Source organism: Tachyglossus aculeatus, chromosome X5 (genome assembly GCF_015852505.1).
Source record: "Tachyglossus aculeatus isolate mTacAcu1 chromosome X5, mTacAcu1.pri, whole genome shotgun sequence".
Taxonomy (NCBI): domain Eukaryota; kingdom Metazoa; phylum Chordata; class Mammalia; order Monotremata; family Tachyglossidae; genus Tachyglossus; species Tachyglossus aculeatus.
Window position 1 is genome coordinate 5,624,082 of NC_052097.1, and position 17,496 is coordinate 5,641,577.

The 17,496-nt window shown below is 46.0% G+C and overlaps 1 protein-coding gene across 2 annotated transcripts in view; it reads left to right on the forward strand.

Annotated features, from left to right (window-relative positions):
• The window catches only part of ARHGAP24 (Rho GTPase activating protein 24), a 253,226-nt gene that overhangs the window by 103,596 nt on the left and 132,134 nt on the right, over nt 1-17,496 (forward strand). Inside the window, exon 1 of one of the 2 annotated variants that reach the window (XM_038769272.1) lies at nt 17,158-17,251. The exons of the other annotated variant lie outside the window; for it this stretch is intronic. The gene's annotated coding sequence lies outside the window, so the exon portion shown is untranslated. Of the gene's footprint in view, nt 1-17,157; nt 17,252-17,496 lie in introns of those variants that run through there. 2 annotated transcript variants of the gene reach the window in all.

Below are 17,496 nucleotides of genomic sequence, written 5' to 3' on the forward strand. Positions count from 1 at the left end.
GTGAGTGGGAGCTGTTTACAGTAGGGAAACATCATTTTCTGCGCACAACCAGGTCCAGGGATGAATGAGGAAATGTGTTTCTAGGACCACCGGCTTCTGACTATGGATATTGGTTCTTTTGTGCCCAAATGTTTGGAATTGTTGTTGTTCCATTCCGTTCCCACCCAAGGTGCCGGAGGGGAGGGGAGGTGGCACTGTGCCATGTGATCCAGAGGCATTAGGAGCTGATTAAAATGGGGATCTTCTGATATTTAATGAAGTCAACATTTAAATAGAGTTGACTTGTCTTTTGGTTTGAAAGTGGTTGTGACAATAAGATCGTATCTATCAATGATAGCATCGATGATATTTATTGAGTACTTACTGTGTGCAGAGCACTGTATTAAGCTCTTGTAAGAGTAAAATACAGTGGAGTTGGGAGAGACATTCCCTGCCTACAGCGAGCTTCCAGGCTGGAGGAATTGTGTCTCCATGAGCATAGGCAGAGGTTAGGAGAGATGGGGAGTGGTGGGGAGGGGGGCTTTCAACGACAGTCACAAATAGAGGTTCATCAAGGAGAAAAGCAATCACTGAAAAATTCCGTTAGGGAGAGGGTAGGTGTAGGGCCTGGGGAGGTTTTTGCAAGCTGATGATGGAGTGGTTAGTGATTGGATCAATGGAGTCAGTGGTATTTATTGGGCGCTTACAATGTGCAGAGAACTGTACTGAATGCTTGGGACAGTGAAATATAATATAGTTGATGGGCACGTTCCCTGCCGAACAAGGAACTTACAGTTTTGAGGGGAAGACAGACGTTGAAATGATGATGGAGAGGGGAAACGGTGGGGTAAATGATATGGTACATAAGTGTGGTGGGGCTGGCAAAAAGGTGAATAGCAAGGGCTTAAAGGGGACAGACCCAAGTGCATAGGCAATGCAGAAGAGAAGGTGAAAAGAGGAAATGAGGGCTTAGACAGGGAAGGCTTCTGGGCGGAGATGTGATTCTAGTAGAGCTAGGAAGATGGGGAGAGTGGTGATCTATCATATACGAAGGGGAGGGAATTCCAGGACAGAGACAGGATTATGGGTAAGGGGTCAGTGGCAAGATAGATGAGACTGAGGTAGAGAGCAGGTTGGTGTTAGTATGTTTGGTTTTGTTCTCTGTCTCCCCCTTTTAGACTGTGAGCCCACTGTTGGGTAGGGACTGTCTCTATATGTTGCCAATTTGTACTTCCCAAGCGCTTAGTACAGTGCCCTGCACATAGTAAGCGCTCAATAAATACGATTGATGATGATGATGATGGTGTTAGAGGAGCAGAGTGTGCAGGTTGGGTTGTAATGACAATAATGACTGTGGTATTCGTTAAGTACTTACTATGTGCCGGGCACTGTACTAAAGCACTGGGATGGATACAAGCAAATCGGGTTGGACACAGTCCCCATCTCATGTGGTGCTCAGAGTCTCAATCCCCATTTTACAGTTGAGGAAACTGAGGTGCAGAGCAGTAAAGTGACATGTCCGAGGTCAGACCGCAGGTAAGTGGTGGAGCCAGGATTAGAACCCAGGTCCTCTGACTCCAGGTCTATGCCTCTAGGCCATGTCTCATCTCTCTTGCTCCTTGTCTGACCCTTCTGGCTCTCCTTCCCCATAGCAGCCACCTGGTCCACACACTCTGATTACAGGTCTCTCAACCAGAAGGCAAAGATCAATCCATTGGTGGGATTTCTTGAACGCTTACTATGTGAAGAGCACTGTACTCTTGAGAGTACAGTACAACAGTATTAGCAGACACATTTCCCTGTCCATAACGAGTTTACAGATTAGAGGCTCAGTGGAGGCTCAGTGGAAGGAGCTTGGGCTTGGGAGTCAGAGGTCATGGGTTCTAATCCTGGCTCCGCTACTTGTCAGCTGTGTGACTTTGGGCAAGTCACTTAACTTCTCTGGGTCTCAGTTCCCTCATCTGTACAAGGGGGATTAAGACTGTGAGCCCCACGTTGGACAATCTGATTACCTTGTATCCCGCCCTGCACTTAGAAAAGTGCTTGGCACATAATAAGCACTTAACAAATACCATCATTATTATTACAGGACAAACTTAGAGATGAGCTTTCTGTTCCTGAAGTGTCATGTTGTGGGGCAGGGGGAGGGGAGGCTGAAAAATGCAGCTGAAAAATGCTTAGGTGGGGAAGAGGTAGAGGAGAGAAGGGTGTGGATGGCCAAGGGGAAAAAGGAAAAATTACCCAGTCCAAAGCCTCCTTTAATAATAATAATAACAATTATTATGATGACATTTTGTGAAGTGCTTACTATCTGACAGGTCCTGTAATAAGCACTGGGGTGGATACAAGCAAATCAGGTTGGACAGAATCCCTGACCCACACAGTGTTAATCCCCATTTTACAGATGTGGTGACTGAGGCCCAGAGAAGTGAAGTGGCTTGCCCAAAGCCACACAGCAGACAAGTGGCGGAGTCGGGACTAGAACCTATGACCTCCCGACTCCCAGGCCTGTGCTCTATCTACTCTGCCACGCTGCTTCTTGCCAACTGCCCTGTGACAGACGGCCTCGGGGGAGGGGTTCGGAGACACCATCTGCTACCATTTGGCAGGACTTGGTCACCGGAGCACAGTGTCTGTTTTTGTCCTTGACCTTGGCAGGATAAGCTGGCACCAGGCCCAGAGTCTGCTCTCCCCTGGAAGAGAGAGACGAGGAGGGTCATTGAGTGAAAATATTGATGAGGTCTGTCTGGACCTTTATCCTGCAGCTGAGCCTCTCCCAGGGAAGGAAGGGGGGATGGGGTAGGGAGGAGGAGGCAGGGGGTGTGAGGAGGAGGAGCAGCAGCAGAGGGAAATAATAATAATTATAAAAATCATTATGGTAAGCACTTACTATGTGCCAAGCACTCTCCACTAAGCCGCAGGAGCATAGAAACAACCACGAGTCGGGTGCAGCAAACATTGAAAAGAAATCTTTATTGCTAAAATTCGCATCAAAGGAGAAGCAGGTCTAGTGGATAGAGCATGGGCCTGGTGAGTCAGAAGAATCTGCATTCTAATCCTGGCTCCACCATTTGTCTGTTGGGTCACTCTGAGCAAGTCACTTCATTTCTCTGGGCCTCAGTTACCTCACCTGTAAAATCGGGAATAAGACTGTGAGCCCCATGTGGGACATGGGCTGTGTCCAACCTGATTAGCTTGTGTCTACCTCAGGGCTTAACAGAGCCTGGCACATAGTAAGCGCTTAACAACTATGATTTTTTTAAAAAAACAACAAGAATGGGAATGGGAGGGGGAGTTAGGGGTTAGCATTTGCCATGTTGGAAGTGTTTAACATGTTCCACATCGATGATTATCGTTGGGATGTGTATTCCCAATTTCCTACTAAAAAATCCCCCTGTAGCTGTTCTTCAAGGATTTCACCATAGTGTGAAAAGCATCTTTTCAGTTGTCCCATCCACTTGTGAAGAAGCAGAGACTTTTTATAAGAGGTGCCATTGTGTTTGTTTTGATTTATCAACTCGAATACAGCTTTGTCCAAACATGCAGATGGAGGAAGAAAAATTGCAAATCATTTTCCACTTGAGAGTGCTTTTCGTCTCTCGAGACCCTTTTGTAATTTAGTGATAAAACCAGCATTCAAGCGGATTTGACAGCAAGTTTCAGTGCTGGGGATAAGGCTGTTCTGGTTTGCCTTGACTGGTTTAGCTGTATGCTTGACCCTAATTCCTGGTGCAGGTTTTGAATCCCATCAGCTCTTCCACCTCCTGTTCTGTCCGGTTATTACACCAGTTTGTGTGGGTGTGAAAAAGAGAGGGGGAGAGAGAAAAAAGGAGGCAGAGAGGGATAAACAGCCAAGCAGAGAGAGGGAGACAGGTGAGAGAGAGAATCTGCATAACACAAAACAAAAACCACCCAGCAGACAGAATTGTGTTTCATAAATATCAGCGATAGGTAGGTCTCGTTACCTAATTAGTCCTTCAAATGACAGTCTTGCCGAGAGCTCATCGTCCCTTTGTGGAACTCAAATTAGGAGGTGCTTGAACATTAAAAGCAAGGTTGACTGAGGTCTTCATTAAAGTATTAATCAAGACAATATGGAGTCTAACAATGATGATGACATTTGTTAAATGCTTACTATGTGCCAAGCACTGTTCTATGTACTGGAGCACTGTCCTAAGAGCTGGACTTCTATTGTGGGTGGGGTAGAGTCCTTTTAATTGAAAGGTGACCCCTCCCTACAGCACCAACTCTGCTATTGTTCACATCCTCGACTTTTCTGGAATTTGTCCTATTTCATGGGAAAGCATTTGTTGGAGAGTATTCCCTGATTCCACCAGAGTGTAAGCCTCCTTGTGGGCAGGGAACATGTCTACCAATTCTGTTGTACTCTCCCAAGCCCTTTGTTTTTATGGCATTGGTTAAGTGCTTACTTTGTGCCAGGCACTGTTCTAAGCGGTGGGGTAATAATAATAATAATTGTGATAGTTGTTAAGTGCTTACTGTATGCCAGGCACTGTATTAAGCACTGGAGGGGATACAAGCAAATCAGGTTGGACACAATCCCTGTCCCATGTGGGGCTCACAGTCTTAATTCCCATTTTACAGTTGAGGTAACTGAGGCCCAGAGAAGTGAAGTGACTTGCCTAAAGTTACACAGCAGACAAGTGGCGGAGCTGGGATTAGAACCTTCTGATTCCCAGGCCTGTGCTCCTTCTCCAAGATAATCAGGCTGGACACAGACCATGTCCCACATGGGGCTCATAAGTCTTATCCTCCATTTGACAGAAGAGTACTTAATAAATATAATTGATTGATAGTGGGTCTTTTATATTATTTCCTTATTTCACCCTACTCTCTAAATTATGTAAGTCTCAATCGATATCCAAACAGGAGGTGTGACTTAAATACAGCAGAAAAGGCTGAAGGAGATCTTGTACACAGCCACTTAATCAAACTGTGCTATTTATTGAGCGCTTACATGTGCTAGGTGCCTGAAAAGGAACACCCAAGTTGGCAGACATGACCCCTGCCCTCTAGGAACTTACAGACTCCATCCATCGATAACCATTGTTCCGGGTAGCAGCATGGCCTAGTGGAAAGAGCCCGGCCTGGATGTCAGAGGACTTGGGTTCTAATCCTGGCCCCGCCACTTGTCTGCAATGTGACCTTGGGCCAGACACTTAACTTCTCTGTGCTTTGATTACCGCATCCGTAAATTGTGGATTAAGACTGGGGGCCCCATGTGGGAAATTCATTCAATCGTATTTATTGAGCGCTTACTGTGTCCAACCTGATTAGCTTGTATCTACCCCAGTAGCTTAGTACAGTACCTGGTACGTAGTAAATGCTTAACAAATACCACAATTATTATCATCCTGACACCTCATTGCGGTAGCTGGTCTGGGCTACGTTGAACAGGAGATGTGCTATCTGCTTATTCATGAGCGAAGATTGAGAACGGAACACTGGCAGGTTTTCTAAGTCAGCATTTTGGGAGGGGAAATGGTCTGTAAACCCACTGAGAACCCAGTGGCAGTCTCACACGTGCTCCATAAGGAAGAGGAACAAAACTAAAAGCTTCGTGTGGGGAGTGAATTCAGACGTAGAGCAGGGAAGCCAACATCCTTAGATTTTTACAGTCTTGTCACTGAACGCAGTTGGTTGGTTTCTGCGGAGGGAGGGTTGGCTTTCTTGGGAGGAGCAGTTCTCAGGAGGCAAGACAGAGCAAGCAGCAATACTGCCCTCTGCAGCTTCTCCTTCTGAAAGCGGAAAGTCTGGCAGGGTTGAAATAAAAGCCAGCTGAAGTTACACATGTTCTGCACTAGGAAATACATTCATTTATTCGATCGGACTAGGAAACGTATCCATGTTTAGATTTATTCGATTCCCTCCCGGGGCCACCTCATCTCCCATTGACCTACAGCCCACCTTGCCCTCTTATCTTTCCTAAAAGCCCCAGGCTCGTTGCCCTAGAGGTCCAGGGGCTGGGACTCAACCTAGCCGATAAAGACCAGGGAAGAAAAGGGCAGTGCCCTATTACCTCTCTCTTTTAAGTGTTTACGCTTGGGAGTCAACCATGCTGAAAAGGTGAGAGGAAATGTGTGTTTCGGATGCCCCAGACACAGCTATAAGGTACACTGGGGATGATTTCACCTTTCAGATGGTGTAAATTCTCCAGCTAGAGATGTCGAGTCTCTGTATCCGCAAGCAAGAACAGAAGGCCGAAGAGAATCATTTCCCCCTAGACGACTTGCAGGTTCTTGACAAATGGCTAGCATCTGCATTAATGGCAGAAGGGAGAATTAGGTTGGGGATTTGAGTTATTAAGGTATAACCCTGTATAATCAATCTGTCAATCAGTGATATTTGTTGAGCGCTTACTATGTGCCCGGCACTGTTCTAAATGCTGCAGTGGATTCAAGCAAATTGGGGTGGACACAGTCCCTGTCCCTTGTTGGGCTCTCAGTCTCAATCCCCATTTTACAGTTGAGGTAACTGAAGCCCAGAGAAGTGAAGTGACTTGTCCAGGGTCACACAGCAGACAAGGGGGATTAGAATCCATGACCTTCTGACTTCCAGGCCTGTGCTCTATCCATTACGCCATGCTGTTTCTCTGTAGAAGGCAGAAAGGGTGAGGATTTGACACCACCAAGCTAAAAATCCCCATTGCAGAGACCATGGAAGTCTTGGGGTCCAACCATGTGATTCAGTGGCCTCAGCCAAAGTGTCATCATCAACCATGCCTGAGAAGGAGTGCTGCCTAGTGGAAAGAGCATAAGCCTGGGAGTCCGAGGGCCTGGTTTCTAATCCCAGCTCCACCATGCTAGTAATCTCCATTTTACAGAGGAAGTAACTGAGGCCCAGAGAAGTGAACTGGCTTGCCCAAGGTCACACAGCAGACAAGTGACAGAGCCGGTATTAAAACCCCGGTCCTTCTGATTCCCTTGGTGGATAGGCCTGTGCTCTATCCGCTAAGCCACACTACTTTTCTCTGGTAGTGTAATCTCTCCAAGGCAGGGATCCTGTCTACAAATGCCATTGCACTCTCCTGAATATATAATGTGGCACAGAGTAAGCACTCACTAAATACGACTGATTTACTGATTCTTAAACCTCAGCTCCCCATCACCCTCCTGCAACCCTCCCACCTAGTCAATCAATTGGTGGTATTTACTGAGCACGTACTCCATGCAGAACATTGTACTAAGCACCCTGTGGCTCCTTTCTCCCCACCCCCAACCTCTTCACTCAGGAATAGCTCAACAAATGTCAGCAGGCACCAACAGTAGGGTGGGAACATACCAGATCAAACCCTCTTCCTTAGAAAGGCTTCATGGAGTGGAGATGGCGAAAAAGGTGTTTACTTCCAGTTTCAGAGCATGTTTCGGCGGGTTGGAGAGGACCCCTAAGCCCCCCGATTTCATACCATGTTTGTGGTCACTCTCACCTAATTGTTTCTTGGAAATGGATTTTGGTGGGCAGCTTTGAGGGGTGGAATTGCTGTGCTCCCAGGGTCCCAGAGGCGGCCAAGGAGCTCCTCTCCAGTGAACATCTGGGTGAGCATCTGTGCTTTCCACCCTGAACCCATCAGCCTCGCTGTTGTCTGCCTCACTGCAGCCAAGAGGCTTGAAAACCTCCTACCACGCAATCCACGTGGCTTTTTCTGCATCTGCGCCCCAGGCTATTCCTTTCTGAACCCCAACGGAAAATCAGGGTTCCTAAGCGACCCTCAGCAATGCTTCTTGTGCAGAGGAATCAGAGCCCATCTCCCTTGGTATAGCAGTGACCACACCACCCCAAGGCTTTAATGGAGGGGGCGGGAGGATCTTTTGGGTGGGGATCTCTTGTGTATCCTTGGTTCAAAAATGGGGAGACTGACCAACAGGGTGGTCTTTCATTCATTCAGTAGTATTTATTGAGCACTTACTGTATGCAGAGCACTGAACTAAGTGCTTGGGAGAGTACAGTATAACAGTGAACAAACATATCCTCTGCCCACAGTGAGCTTACAGTCTAGTGGGGGCGGGGGGGGGAGACAGACATTAATATAAATAAATAAATTACAGATATGCACATAAAATGGAGCAAGTCAGGGTGATGCAGAAGGGATTGGGAGAAAAGGAATGGGGTTGGGGGGGGGGGGGGGCTTATTTAGGGAAGGCCTCCTGGAGGAGATATGCCTTCAATAAGGCTTTCAAGCAGGGGAGAGTTCTTGTCTGATGGATTTGAGGAGGGAGGGTGATCCAGGCCAGAGGCAGGATGTGGGTGAAGGGTCGGTGGCAAGATAGGTGAGATTGGGACACAGTGAGAAGGTTAGCACTAGAGGAGCAGGGTGTGCGGGCTGGGCTGTAGTAGGAGACTAGTGAAGTGAGATAGGAGGGGACAAGGTGATGGAGTGCTTTAAAGCTAATGGTCACTTATCCAGGTCAGCTGGTCTGTCCCCTGGTCTGGAAGATACATGGCTTTCTGTCTGGTATTCCTATGTGAAGCCCCCAGCCTCTCCCTTGACCCCGGCTCCTGCTGCCGAGTTCCATAACTCGGCATAATAATAATAATTGTAGTATTTGAGTGCTTATTATGGGCACCAGGCACTGGACTAAGTGCTGGGGTGGATACAAGCACATCGGGTTGGACACAGTCCCCGTCTCACATGGTGCTGTTAGTCTCAATCCCCATTTTACAGATGAGGTAACTGAGGCCCAGTGAAATGACTTGCTCAAGGTCACACAACAGAGAAGTAGCAGAGCTGAAATTAGACTCCCAGGCTCCTGCTCTGTCCACTGCACCATGCTGCTTCTCAATAAAATTAGGATCCGGGATCCCTGTCCCAAGAAGTTCCAGTCCCCTATTTCACCCTTCCTTTGGAAAACAGGGATAAAGACAGGTACGTTCACAGGAATGAGGGTGGGGATAAAGACAGGAATAGAGGATTCCCTCCTCCGCAACTGCACTACTTCCTATTTTATTCCTGCCAAGAAGTATTTCTGTGAGAATACATGTTGCTGTTCCCTGCCCAGTCATAATTTTTTCTAAACAGAGATTCACATTTTCCATATGTTCCCTCTGAGAGGAAAATGAAATTATTTGCCAAGGGAAAGATAAAAAAAAAAAGCCCCCCTCAGTGAGTTTAGTTGCCTGCCAGAAGAGTTTTCAAGAGCTGGAAGTTGAAGTCCTCTTGTTCATATGTAGATTTTAATTAATATATTCATCTGTAGGTTCAATTATTTCTGTAGCCATTTTTTCCCTGATACATTCATATTTCATCCCAAGTGAATGCCATCAGGGAAGAAGACCATGTCTGCTCTGATTACCTTGTATGTACCACAGCGTGTAGCACAGTGCTTGGTACATAGTAAGTGCTTAGCAAATGCCACAGTCATTACTAATAATGAAAATAGAATTTGGTAAGTGCCCACTTTGTAACCTCTGGGGTACAACTGAGATGATCAGGTCAGACAAAATCCCTGTATGATCCCTGTATTAAGTGCTGGAGTAGATACAGGCTAATCAGGTTGGCTAATCAGTCATATTTCCTGGGGATCACAATCTTAATCCCCATATTACAGATGAGGAAACTAAGGCCCAGAGAAGTTAAGTTGCTTGCCCAAGGTCATACAGCAGACAGGTGGCAAAACTGGGATTAGAACCCAGGTCTCCTGACTCCCAGGCCTAGGATCTTTCCACTAGGCCATACTGCTCCTCCTCCTCTGTTATTATTATTATCCCTCTAACTTTCACTATCAGGAGATTATTTGTGTGTGCCTCCTCCATCACCCTGTAAAACCCTCAAGGGCAAGCGATATATATCTTGTTACTTTTGTACTCTCCCAAGCCCTTAGTATCATATCTAATGCTCAATAAACACCATCAACCTATTGGTGAATGTGGAATGGGAACATTTGGCCTGCTTTCTGCTCTGAGCCAAACTCCTCCCTGTTACCCACCCAAGCCGAACATTCCCTTTTCAAGTCCAGCAATCGGTGGTAGATTTTCTTGAAGGTGCAGGGCTGATGTTAGAGTGTTTTGGCATTCCCAGCCTTTTGTGTCCCCAATAGTGGGTGATTATAATTTACACGATATGGCAGAACTTCCTGTATTTTATAGTAAAGAATCCTAAGACTCAGTCCTCTGAATGAAGGGATTCAATCCAGAAGGACATCATCTTTGTTCTCTCTGCCTTTCCCTCTCCCCACCTGCTCTCTCCTTCCTGATAGAAAATAGTCTAACCCTAAGCCTGATCCCCCTGGCATCATGTTGTTCTGCAGAGAGCCCAGGGTTTGTTTGTTTTTTAATGTTATTTGTTAAGCACTTACTTTGTGCCAAGCACTGTACTAAACACTGGGGTAGAAACAAGCTAATCAGGTTGGACACATTACCAGTCCTACATGGGGCTCGCAGGCTCAATCACCATCATTCATTCATTCAGGCTTATTTTTGAAGCGCTTACTGTGTGCAAAGAACTGCACTCAGTGCTTGAGAGAGAAAAATATGACAACAAACAGACACATTCCCTACCCCCAATGAGCTCACAGTCTAGAGGGGGTGACAGACATTGATATACATAAATAAATGAATTCATTATGCAGACGAGGCCCAGATAAGTGAAGTGGCTTACCCGAAGTCACACAGCAGACAAATGGCAGAGCCAGATTAGAAGCCAGGTTTTTCTGATGCCTAGGCCCCGTCTCTATCCACTAGACTACACTGCATCTCTGTCAGTCAGAGGGAGGGAGGCCCTCCAGGCTCCTCGCACATCATGTCTCAAGGCTGGCATGACATCTTCTGTGTCAGAAGCTCCGCAGCGGGACGTTTAATGAACCTCTCTGGTAGCTCAGCGGAACGGCCTGCAATGGCCACTCATCATCCTCTTAGGAACATTGGCATTCAGTCAGATGCCAGCGGAGCTCTGAGGAGCCAACGGAAAACTCAGTCCTTCCCCACTCGAAATGTCTCCAGCATTTTGAGTGGATTCCAAGCCCATTTCCAGCCTTTGGGAGTCCCCACCCACATCCATAGGAAGTTCAAGTTCGGCTGGGCGGCCCTCTGGATCCTGCTTCTGAGCAGTCTGTCAGTCAGTCATATTTTTTGAGCACTTACTGAGGGCAGGGCACTGTACTAAGTGTTGGAGGAGTACAACACAACAATATAACATTCCCTGCCCACAGTGAGCTTACGTTCTAGAATGGGGGGCAGACGTTAATAGAAAGAAATAAAATTGCAGATTCATTCAATCATATTGAGTGCTTGCAAAGCACTGTACTAAGCACTTGAGACGTACATAAATGCTGTGGGACTGGAAGGGGGGATTGGGAACCAATGAGGCTGTGTGTGTCCTTTAAACTCATTCAGTCGTTCGTTCAATTCATTCAGTCATATTTGCTGAACACTTACTGTGTGCAGAACCCTGTACTCCGCCTGTGGGAGAGGACAATATAGCAATTGTATAGAGCTTACAATCTAGAGTCTACAGTCTAGCTTACAGTCTACAGTATAAACTGCTTCTGGAGTGAGCGAGGCAAAAGTAAAGATTGTGTTTAGGCCATTCCATTTTGAACAAGCTCGTGGCCTGATGCTCCATTGGCAATACGTCACTGTCCCTTTGCCTTGATGGTCCGATGTCCTGATGATCATGGTCAAAAAATAGACGGGATGATGGCTCGATCGATCGTATTTATTGAGTGCTTACTATGTGCAGAGCCCTGTACTAAGTGCTTAGGAGTGTACTATACAACAGAGTTGGTAGACACGATCCCTGCCCGTGCTGAGAAGCAGTTTTGCCCAGTGGAAAGAGCATGGGCCTGGAAATCAGAGGACTGGGTCTTGATCCTGGCTTCACTACTTGTCTGCTCTATCACACTGGGCTAGTCTCTTCTCTGGGCCTCAGTTACCTCAACTGAAAATGGGGATTTAGACTATGAGCTCCAAATGGGACATGGACTTTGCCCAACCTGATTAGCTTGTATCTGCCGCAGTGCTTAGTATAATGCCTGGCACACTGAGTTTACATTCTACAGCGGGAGACCGGCCAACTAAAAATGTTCTCCCAGTTTCTCTCTCCAGACCTCTTATTTTAAATGTTATTTTCAGGCATGTTTAACTGATAGCCACTTAATGACTCCCAGTGTCATTAGCCTGAGCAGCTGCTCTTTCAGATTTCCTGGGATAGCATCTGTTAGCCCAACAACTGGACTCAGAACTGGATTCATCTCACTCCAGGACTGGATTTCCCTCACTCCACTGGAACCATTAGTAAACCTTTGATCAGAATGAACTGGGATTGGGTCTTGCATTTCAGCAGCATTCCCTAAATGCTAGGCACAGGGATAGATACAAGAAAGCCAACTGAGAAGCAGTGGCCCTGGGAGTCAGAGGACCTGGGTTCTAATCCCAGCTCTGTCTCTCATCTGCCGTGTGACCTCAGGCAAGTCACTTCACTCCTCTGTGCCTCAGTGACTTCTTCTGTAAAAAGGGGATTAAGACTGTGAGCCCCATGTGGGGCATAGACTGTGTCCAAACTGACCAATTGGTTGCAGGGCTTGGTATTCGTTAAGTTCTCACTGTGTGTGCTTGGGAGAGTACTGTACAACGGAGTTGGTAGGTACATTTTCTGCCCACAAGGAGCTTAATGTCTAGAGAGGGAGACAGACATTAATAGAAGTAAATTATGCATGTGTTCATGTGAGGTTGAGGGTGGAGTGAATCAAGGTTACAAGACAAGTGCATAGACAATGCCTAATGCCACAGAATGAAAAAATAGCAACCAGTCATATTTGTTGAGCACTTACTTTGTGCAGAGCACTGAATTGAGCCCTTGGGAGAGTGTAATACCGTTGGTTGACACAATTCTTCCCCTCAAGACCTTACAATCTACCAGAGGTATAGGAGAGAAAATTAATGACTCACAGGAGAGCCCAACCCAGTAAAAATCCAAGTTAGGGTGGGAGGTTGAATTATCCATGAGGTAAAGCGATTTGACTTTCCTCTCTCTCATTTAGAAAACATATGTTGCCAGCATCAAGATTTAGCTTCCGCTTCTGACAGGTTGATGGCTGCAGCCAGTCTCTTTGAAGCCTGCCACGGTGGAAAAAGGAACTCCAGGGATAGCACTGGTTCAAAAACTGACACTCGTGTTCACTTTGGCTTGAGAGTGAAGTTGGGGAAGTGTCAGGACAATTTTCTGAGTTAATGAGATTTCTTCTTAAATCCCTGCACTTTCTGGATACACCGTGGTTAACAGAAACACGTCCCCGCACCCCCCCACCCCCACGATCTCATCTTTTTATGAGCAGAATCCTACATAAGCAAAAGAGGATGTTAAAATCCACAGTTACAAGGCAAGGACACGGGAAGATCTCTTCTGTATGTTTCTCGCTTTTTTGATGTACTTGGAATAGGGCTGGAATATTTTTCAGGGTTTGAAAATTGATGCTGTGCCCACAAATCAGCGTTTTCAAAGCTTTGTTGAAAAGCCAATGGTGATTTAATGCATAGATAATTTTAGGTGGATTGCAGTGACTTCACAATGAGTAATTGTGGATTCCTCATGAACTCGGGACTGGAAGAGACCAGGATAGGTCAGAGTTCTGTCCCCTGCCTCTGTGACCATGAGATGTGTGTCAGGTAGTTATTCTTTTCTTAGAATTGTCTAAGAGGAAAACTCAACAACGCCTTAGGGTACCCCATTCCAGTATACCTCATGATGATCATTCTTTTTGTCCAATTGAATTCTCTCCTGGTTTATGCTCACTTCTTCATTGGAGGATAAGTGGGTAATCGATCAATTGTATTTATTGAGCACTTGTACGTGCAAAACACTGTAATAAGCCCTTGGGAGAGTACAACATTCCAGACTGTGAGCCCACTGTGGGCAGGGATTGTCTCTCGTTATTTGCTCTGTTGTACTGTCCAAGTGCTTAGTACAGTGCTTTGCACACAGTAAACACTCAGTAAGTACAATTGAATAAATGAATGAGTTGGTAGATATGTTACTGCCCACAACTAGACTACAGTCTGGGAGAGGTAGACATTAATGTGAATAAATTATGGATATGTACATAAGTGCTGTGGGACTGAGGGAGGGGAGAATAAAGGGAGAAAATCCAAGTTCAAGGGTGGTGCAGAAGGGAGTGGGAGAAGAAGTAAGGGCTTAGTCGGGAAGGCCTCTTGGAAGAGATGTTCCTTCAATAAGGCTCTGAAGGTGGGGAGAGTCATTATCTGTCAGATATGAAGAGGGAGGGTGTTCCAGGGCAGAGGCAGGACGTGGGCAAGAGGTCGATGGCGAGATAGATGAGATCGAGGTACAGGGAGTATGCTGGCATTTTAGAGGCGTGAAGTGTGTGGGCAGAAACCCTTCCCAATGACTGGGCAATGTGGTATAGTGGAAGCAGCATGAATCTTGGAGCCGAGGGGACCCAGGATCTGGTCCCAGCTTTGCCGGTGACCTTGGGCAACCTCCCAGCCTGTTTCTTCATCTGCAAAATGGGGACGATTATTCTGTCCTTCCCAAATTCACAGGGATGTCCTGAGAACAAAAACGTGAGAAACAGCATGCCCTAGTGGATAAAGCACAGGACTTGGGTTCTAATCCCAGCTCTGTCATTGGTTTGCGGTATGACCTTGGGCAAGTCACTTCACTTCTTTGTGCCTCAGTTACCTCATCTTTAAAATGGGGATTAAGGCTGTGTGCCCCATGTGGGACGGGGATTGTGCCCAACCTGATTGCCTTGTATTTGTCCAAGTGTTTACTACACTGCCATCACACAGTAAGTGCTTAACAAAAAACCCAATTATTATTATTATCATTATTATTCCTTTTCTGACCTCAGGAAAGGCTCTGTATAGATGGAAGCACTCCAGGGAATATGTGAATAAGTAAGAATACGAAGACGGCCTCTGGAAAAATTCCCTCTTTTTCTCTTTTGGACTCTTCTTCTGGTATTCGAGTCCTGCCTACAAACTTACTGTACAGAGGTAGCCAGTTTCACCATGGCTCCGATTCATGTTTGGAAAGACAAGTTGGCTTTTTTTGGCTTCTCACATGAGCAGTGCCAGTGTTTCCCAGGTACAGTGCTCTGCACATAATAAGCACTCAAAAATACCACTGATCGATTATTCATGTTGCTGATGATGACAGCCTCTCTAACTGTTACCTCATCTGGAAAATGGGGATTAAGACTGTGAGCCCCATGTGGGACATGGACTGTGTCCAACCTGATGAATCTACCTCAGTGCACTAGTACAGTGCCTGGCACAGAGTAAGCACTTAAAAGATACCACTAGAAAGAAAAATATATAATTCTGGTTTTTGTTAAGGGCCTACTGTGTGACAAGTACTGTTCTAAGTGCTGGGGTAGATACAAGTTTATCAAGTTGGACGCAGTCCTGTGGCTCACAGTCTGAATAAGAGGAGGAACATGTCCACCAACTCTGTTATATTGTACTCTCCCAAGCGCTTAGTACAGTACCCTGCAAACACTCAATAAATATGATCAATTAATTGATAGAGAACAGGTATTGAATCTCCACTTTTCAGATGAGGAAACCGGGGCACAGAGAAATTGAGTGACTAGCCCAAGGTCACAGAGCAGGTAAATGGCAGAGCCAGGATTAGAACTCAGGTCATCTGACTGCGAGGCCCAGGCTCTTTCCCTTAGTCCTCACTGCTTCCCATCTAGGCCCCGCTGCTTCATTCAGGCACTTTGGGAGGAGCATCTACACTTGTGACTCTCCGGCTGACAGTTTGGAATTCTAAAGGCAAGAGCACTGAGTGGGCCCCATCGATATGCACCAGATACTCGCCTGGAGGTCTGCAAGTGCCGGTGCTCCCTCCAAAATGTCTAACTCATTACAGGGGAGTAAATTTACACCCAGGGAGAACTGGGCTCAGTGTAAATAAATGCAGTTTGAGGCGGTTGTCGTTGTTGGAAAAAATTTCCGTCTTTTATACAGGAGATTTGGTATGGAAGGTAGCACAAGAATGTAATATCTTACTATGTCTGAAGATCACTAGCTAAGAAACAGTGTAGCCTAGTGGATAGGGCATGGGCCTGGGAGTCCAAAGGTCCTGGGTTTTATTCCAGGCTCCACCACATCTGCTCTATGACTTGGGGCAAATCACTTAACTTCCCTGTGCCTCAGTTCCCTCATCTGTAAAATGGGGGTTAAGAGTGTAAGCCCCATTCAGGACAGGGTCTGTGTCCAACCTGATTAACTTGTATCTACCCCAGTGCTTAGAACAGTGCTTGGCACCTAGTAAGTGCTTAACAAGTACCATAATTATTAAATATTATTATCTTTTTAAATTAAAAAAGTTGTTTGGGTAACCTAAATGTTATCAGTGATCTAAATTGAACAAAGCAATAGAGATGACTGTGATTACAAAGAAATCAACGTTTAGATTTTGAGTCTGAGCAGATTTGAAGTTCTTCTAATCCATGAAAAAAGATGGAGTCTGTTAAAGCTCTCCCTCGGTGCCTACGAGAAACTGTCAAATGAAAGCAATAAGCGTTGAACTATCAGTTTATTTTAACTTTTGTCCCATTTCCTCAGTTCTTATTCTCTAGAGTTTACAGTCTAATTCCTTGTAGTCAGAGAATGTCTACCATCTGCGTTATAGTGTACTCTTCCAAGCGCTTAGTACAGTGCTCTGCACACAGAAAGCACTCAGTAAATACGATTGGTCGATCGGTTCCCTGTTCAACAGTCTGCACACTGTAGGCACTTAATAAATACAAACTGAATGAATGAATGAGAAGGTTCTGGAAGTAAAGACGGAAGGAAAACTCTTTAGGGAATGTGTTAACGTTTTCTGATAAATTAAACGAATCAGTAAAAGGAGAGTGGTATTTAAGAAGGAAGTTGTAGGAGATGGAGATTTTAGCATCTCTTGAATCGCGTCACTATTTTTTTCCTCAATGCTCCAATACTACATTATTTAAGGTATGCATCTCTAGTTCTTCTCAGTATATCGGAAAAGAGGGTGTTCGGTCAGGGTAGGGAGGAGGAGGAGGAGAGAGGAGAGGAGGAGGAGGAGAAGGAGGAAGAGGACAAAGAAAATTTGTTCCAAGAAGGGTTTAGTTTTCCATCTCCAAGAAAGTTAAATATAGCAACCGCTGGTTTGAAAAGAATGGTGTATGTCCAACTGCTGTCTCCAAGACAAGCTGTGCGTTTTTTTTGTCAGCAAAGCTCATTTTCAGCAGAAGGCAGTGGCCAGCGAAAGGCGAGTCGGCTTTAGAGAAACAACCGTGGGAGAACCAGATCAGTGACTTATAAGGTACTTCTTTTTCCCTTTGTGGACTCTCTTGAAGTCGTGCAGTCCTGGGATGCCAAGCTTGCTGCATTCGGGTCAAGCGGAAGGGGTTTTTCCTGCTCACTGTCCCCGGCTGTTTGGGTCGCGTTGTGTTGGTAATGTTTTCCGTCGCTTGGCGGGATTATCTGGGGACTGTTGGGATTGGAATGCAGCGAGGCATTAGCTCAGTATCGGATTGTTTGGGTTGGTGCCTTTTCCCATTCGGTTGG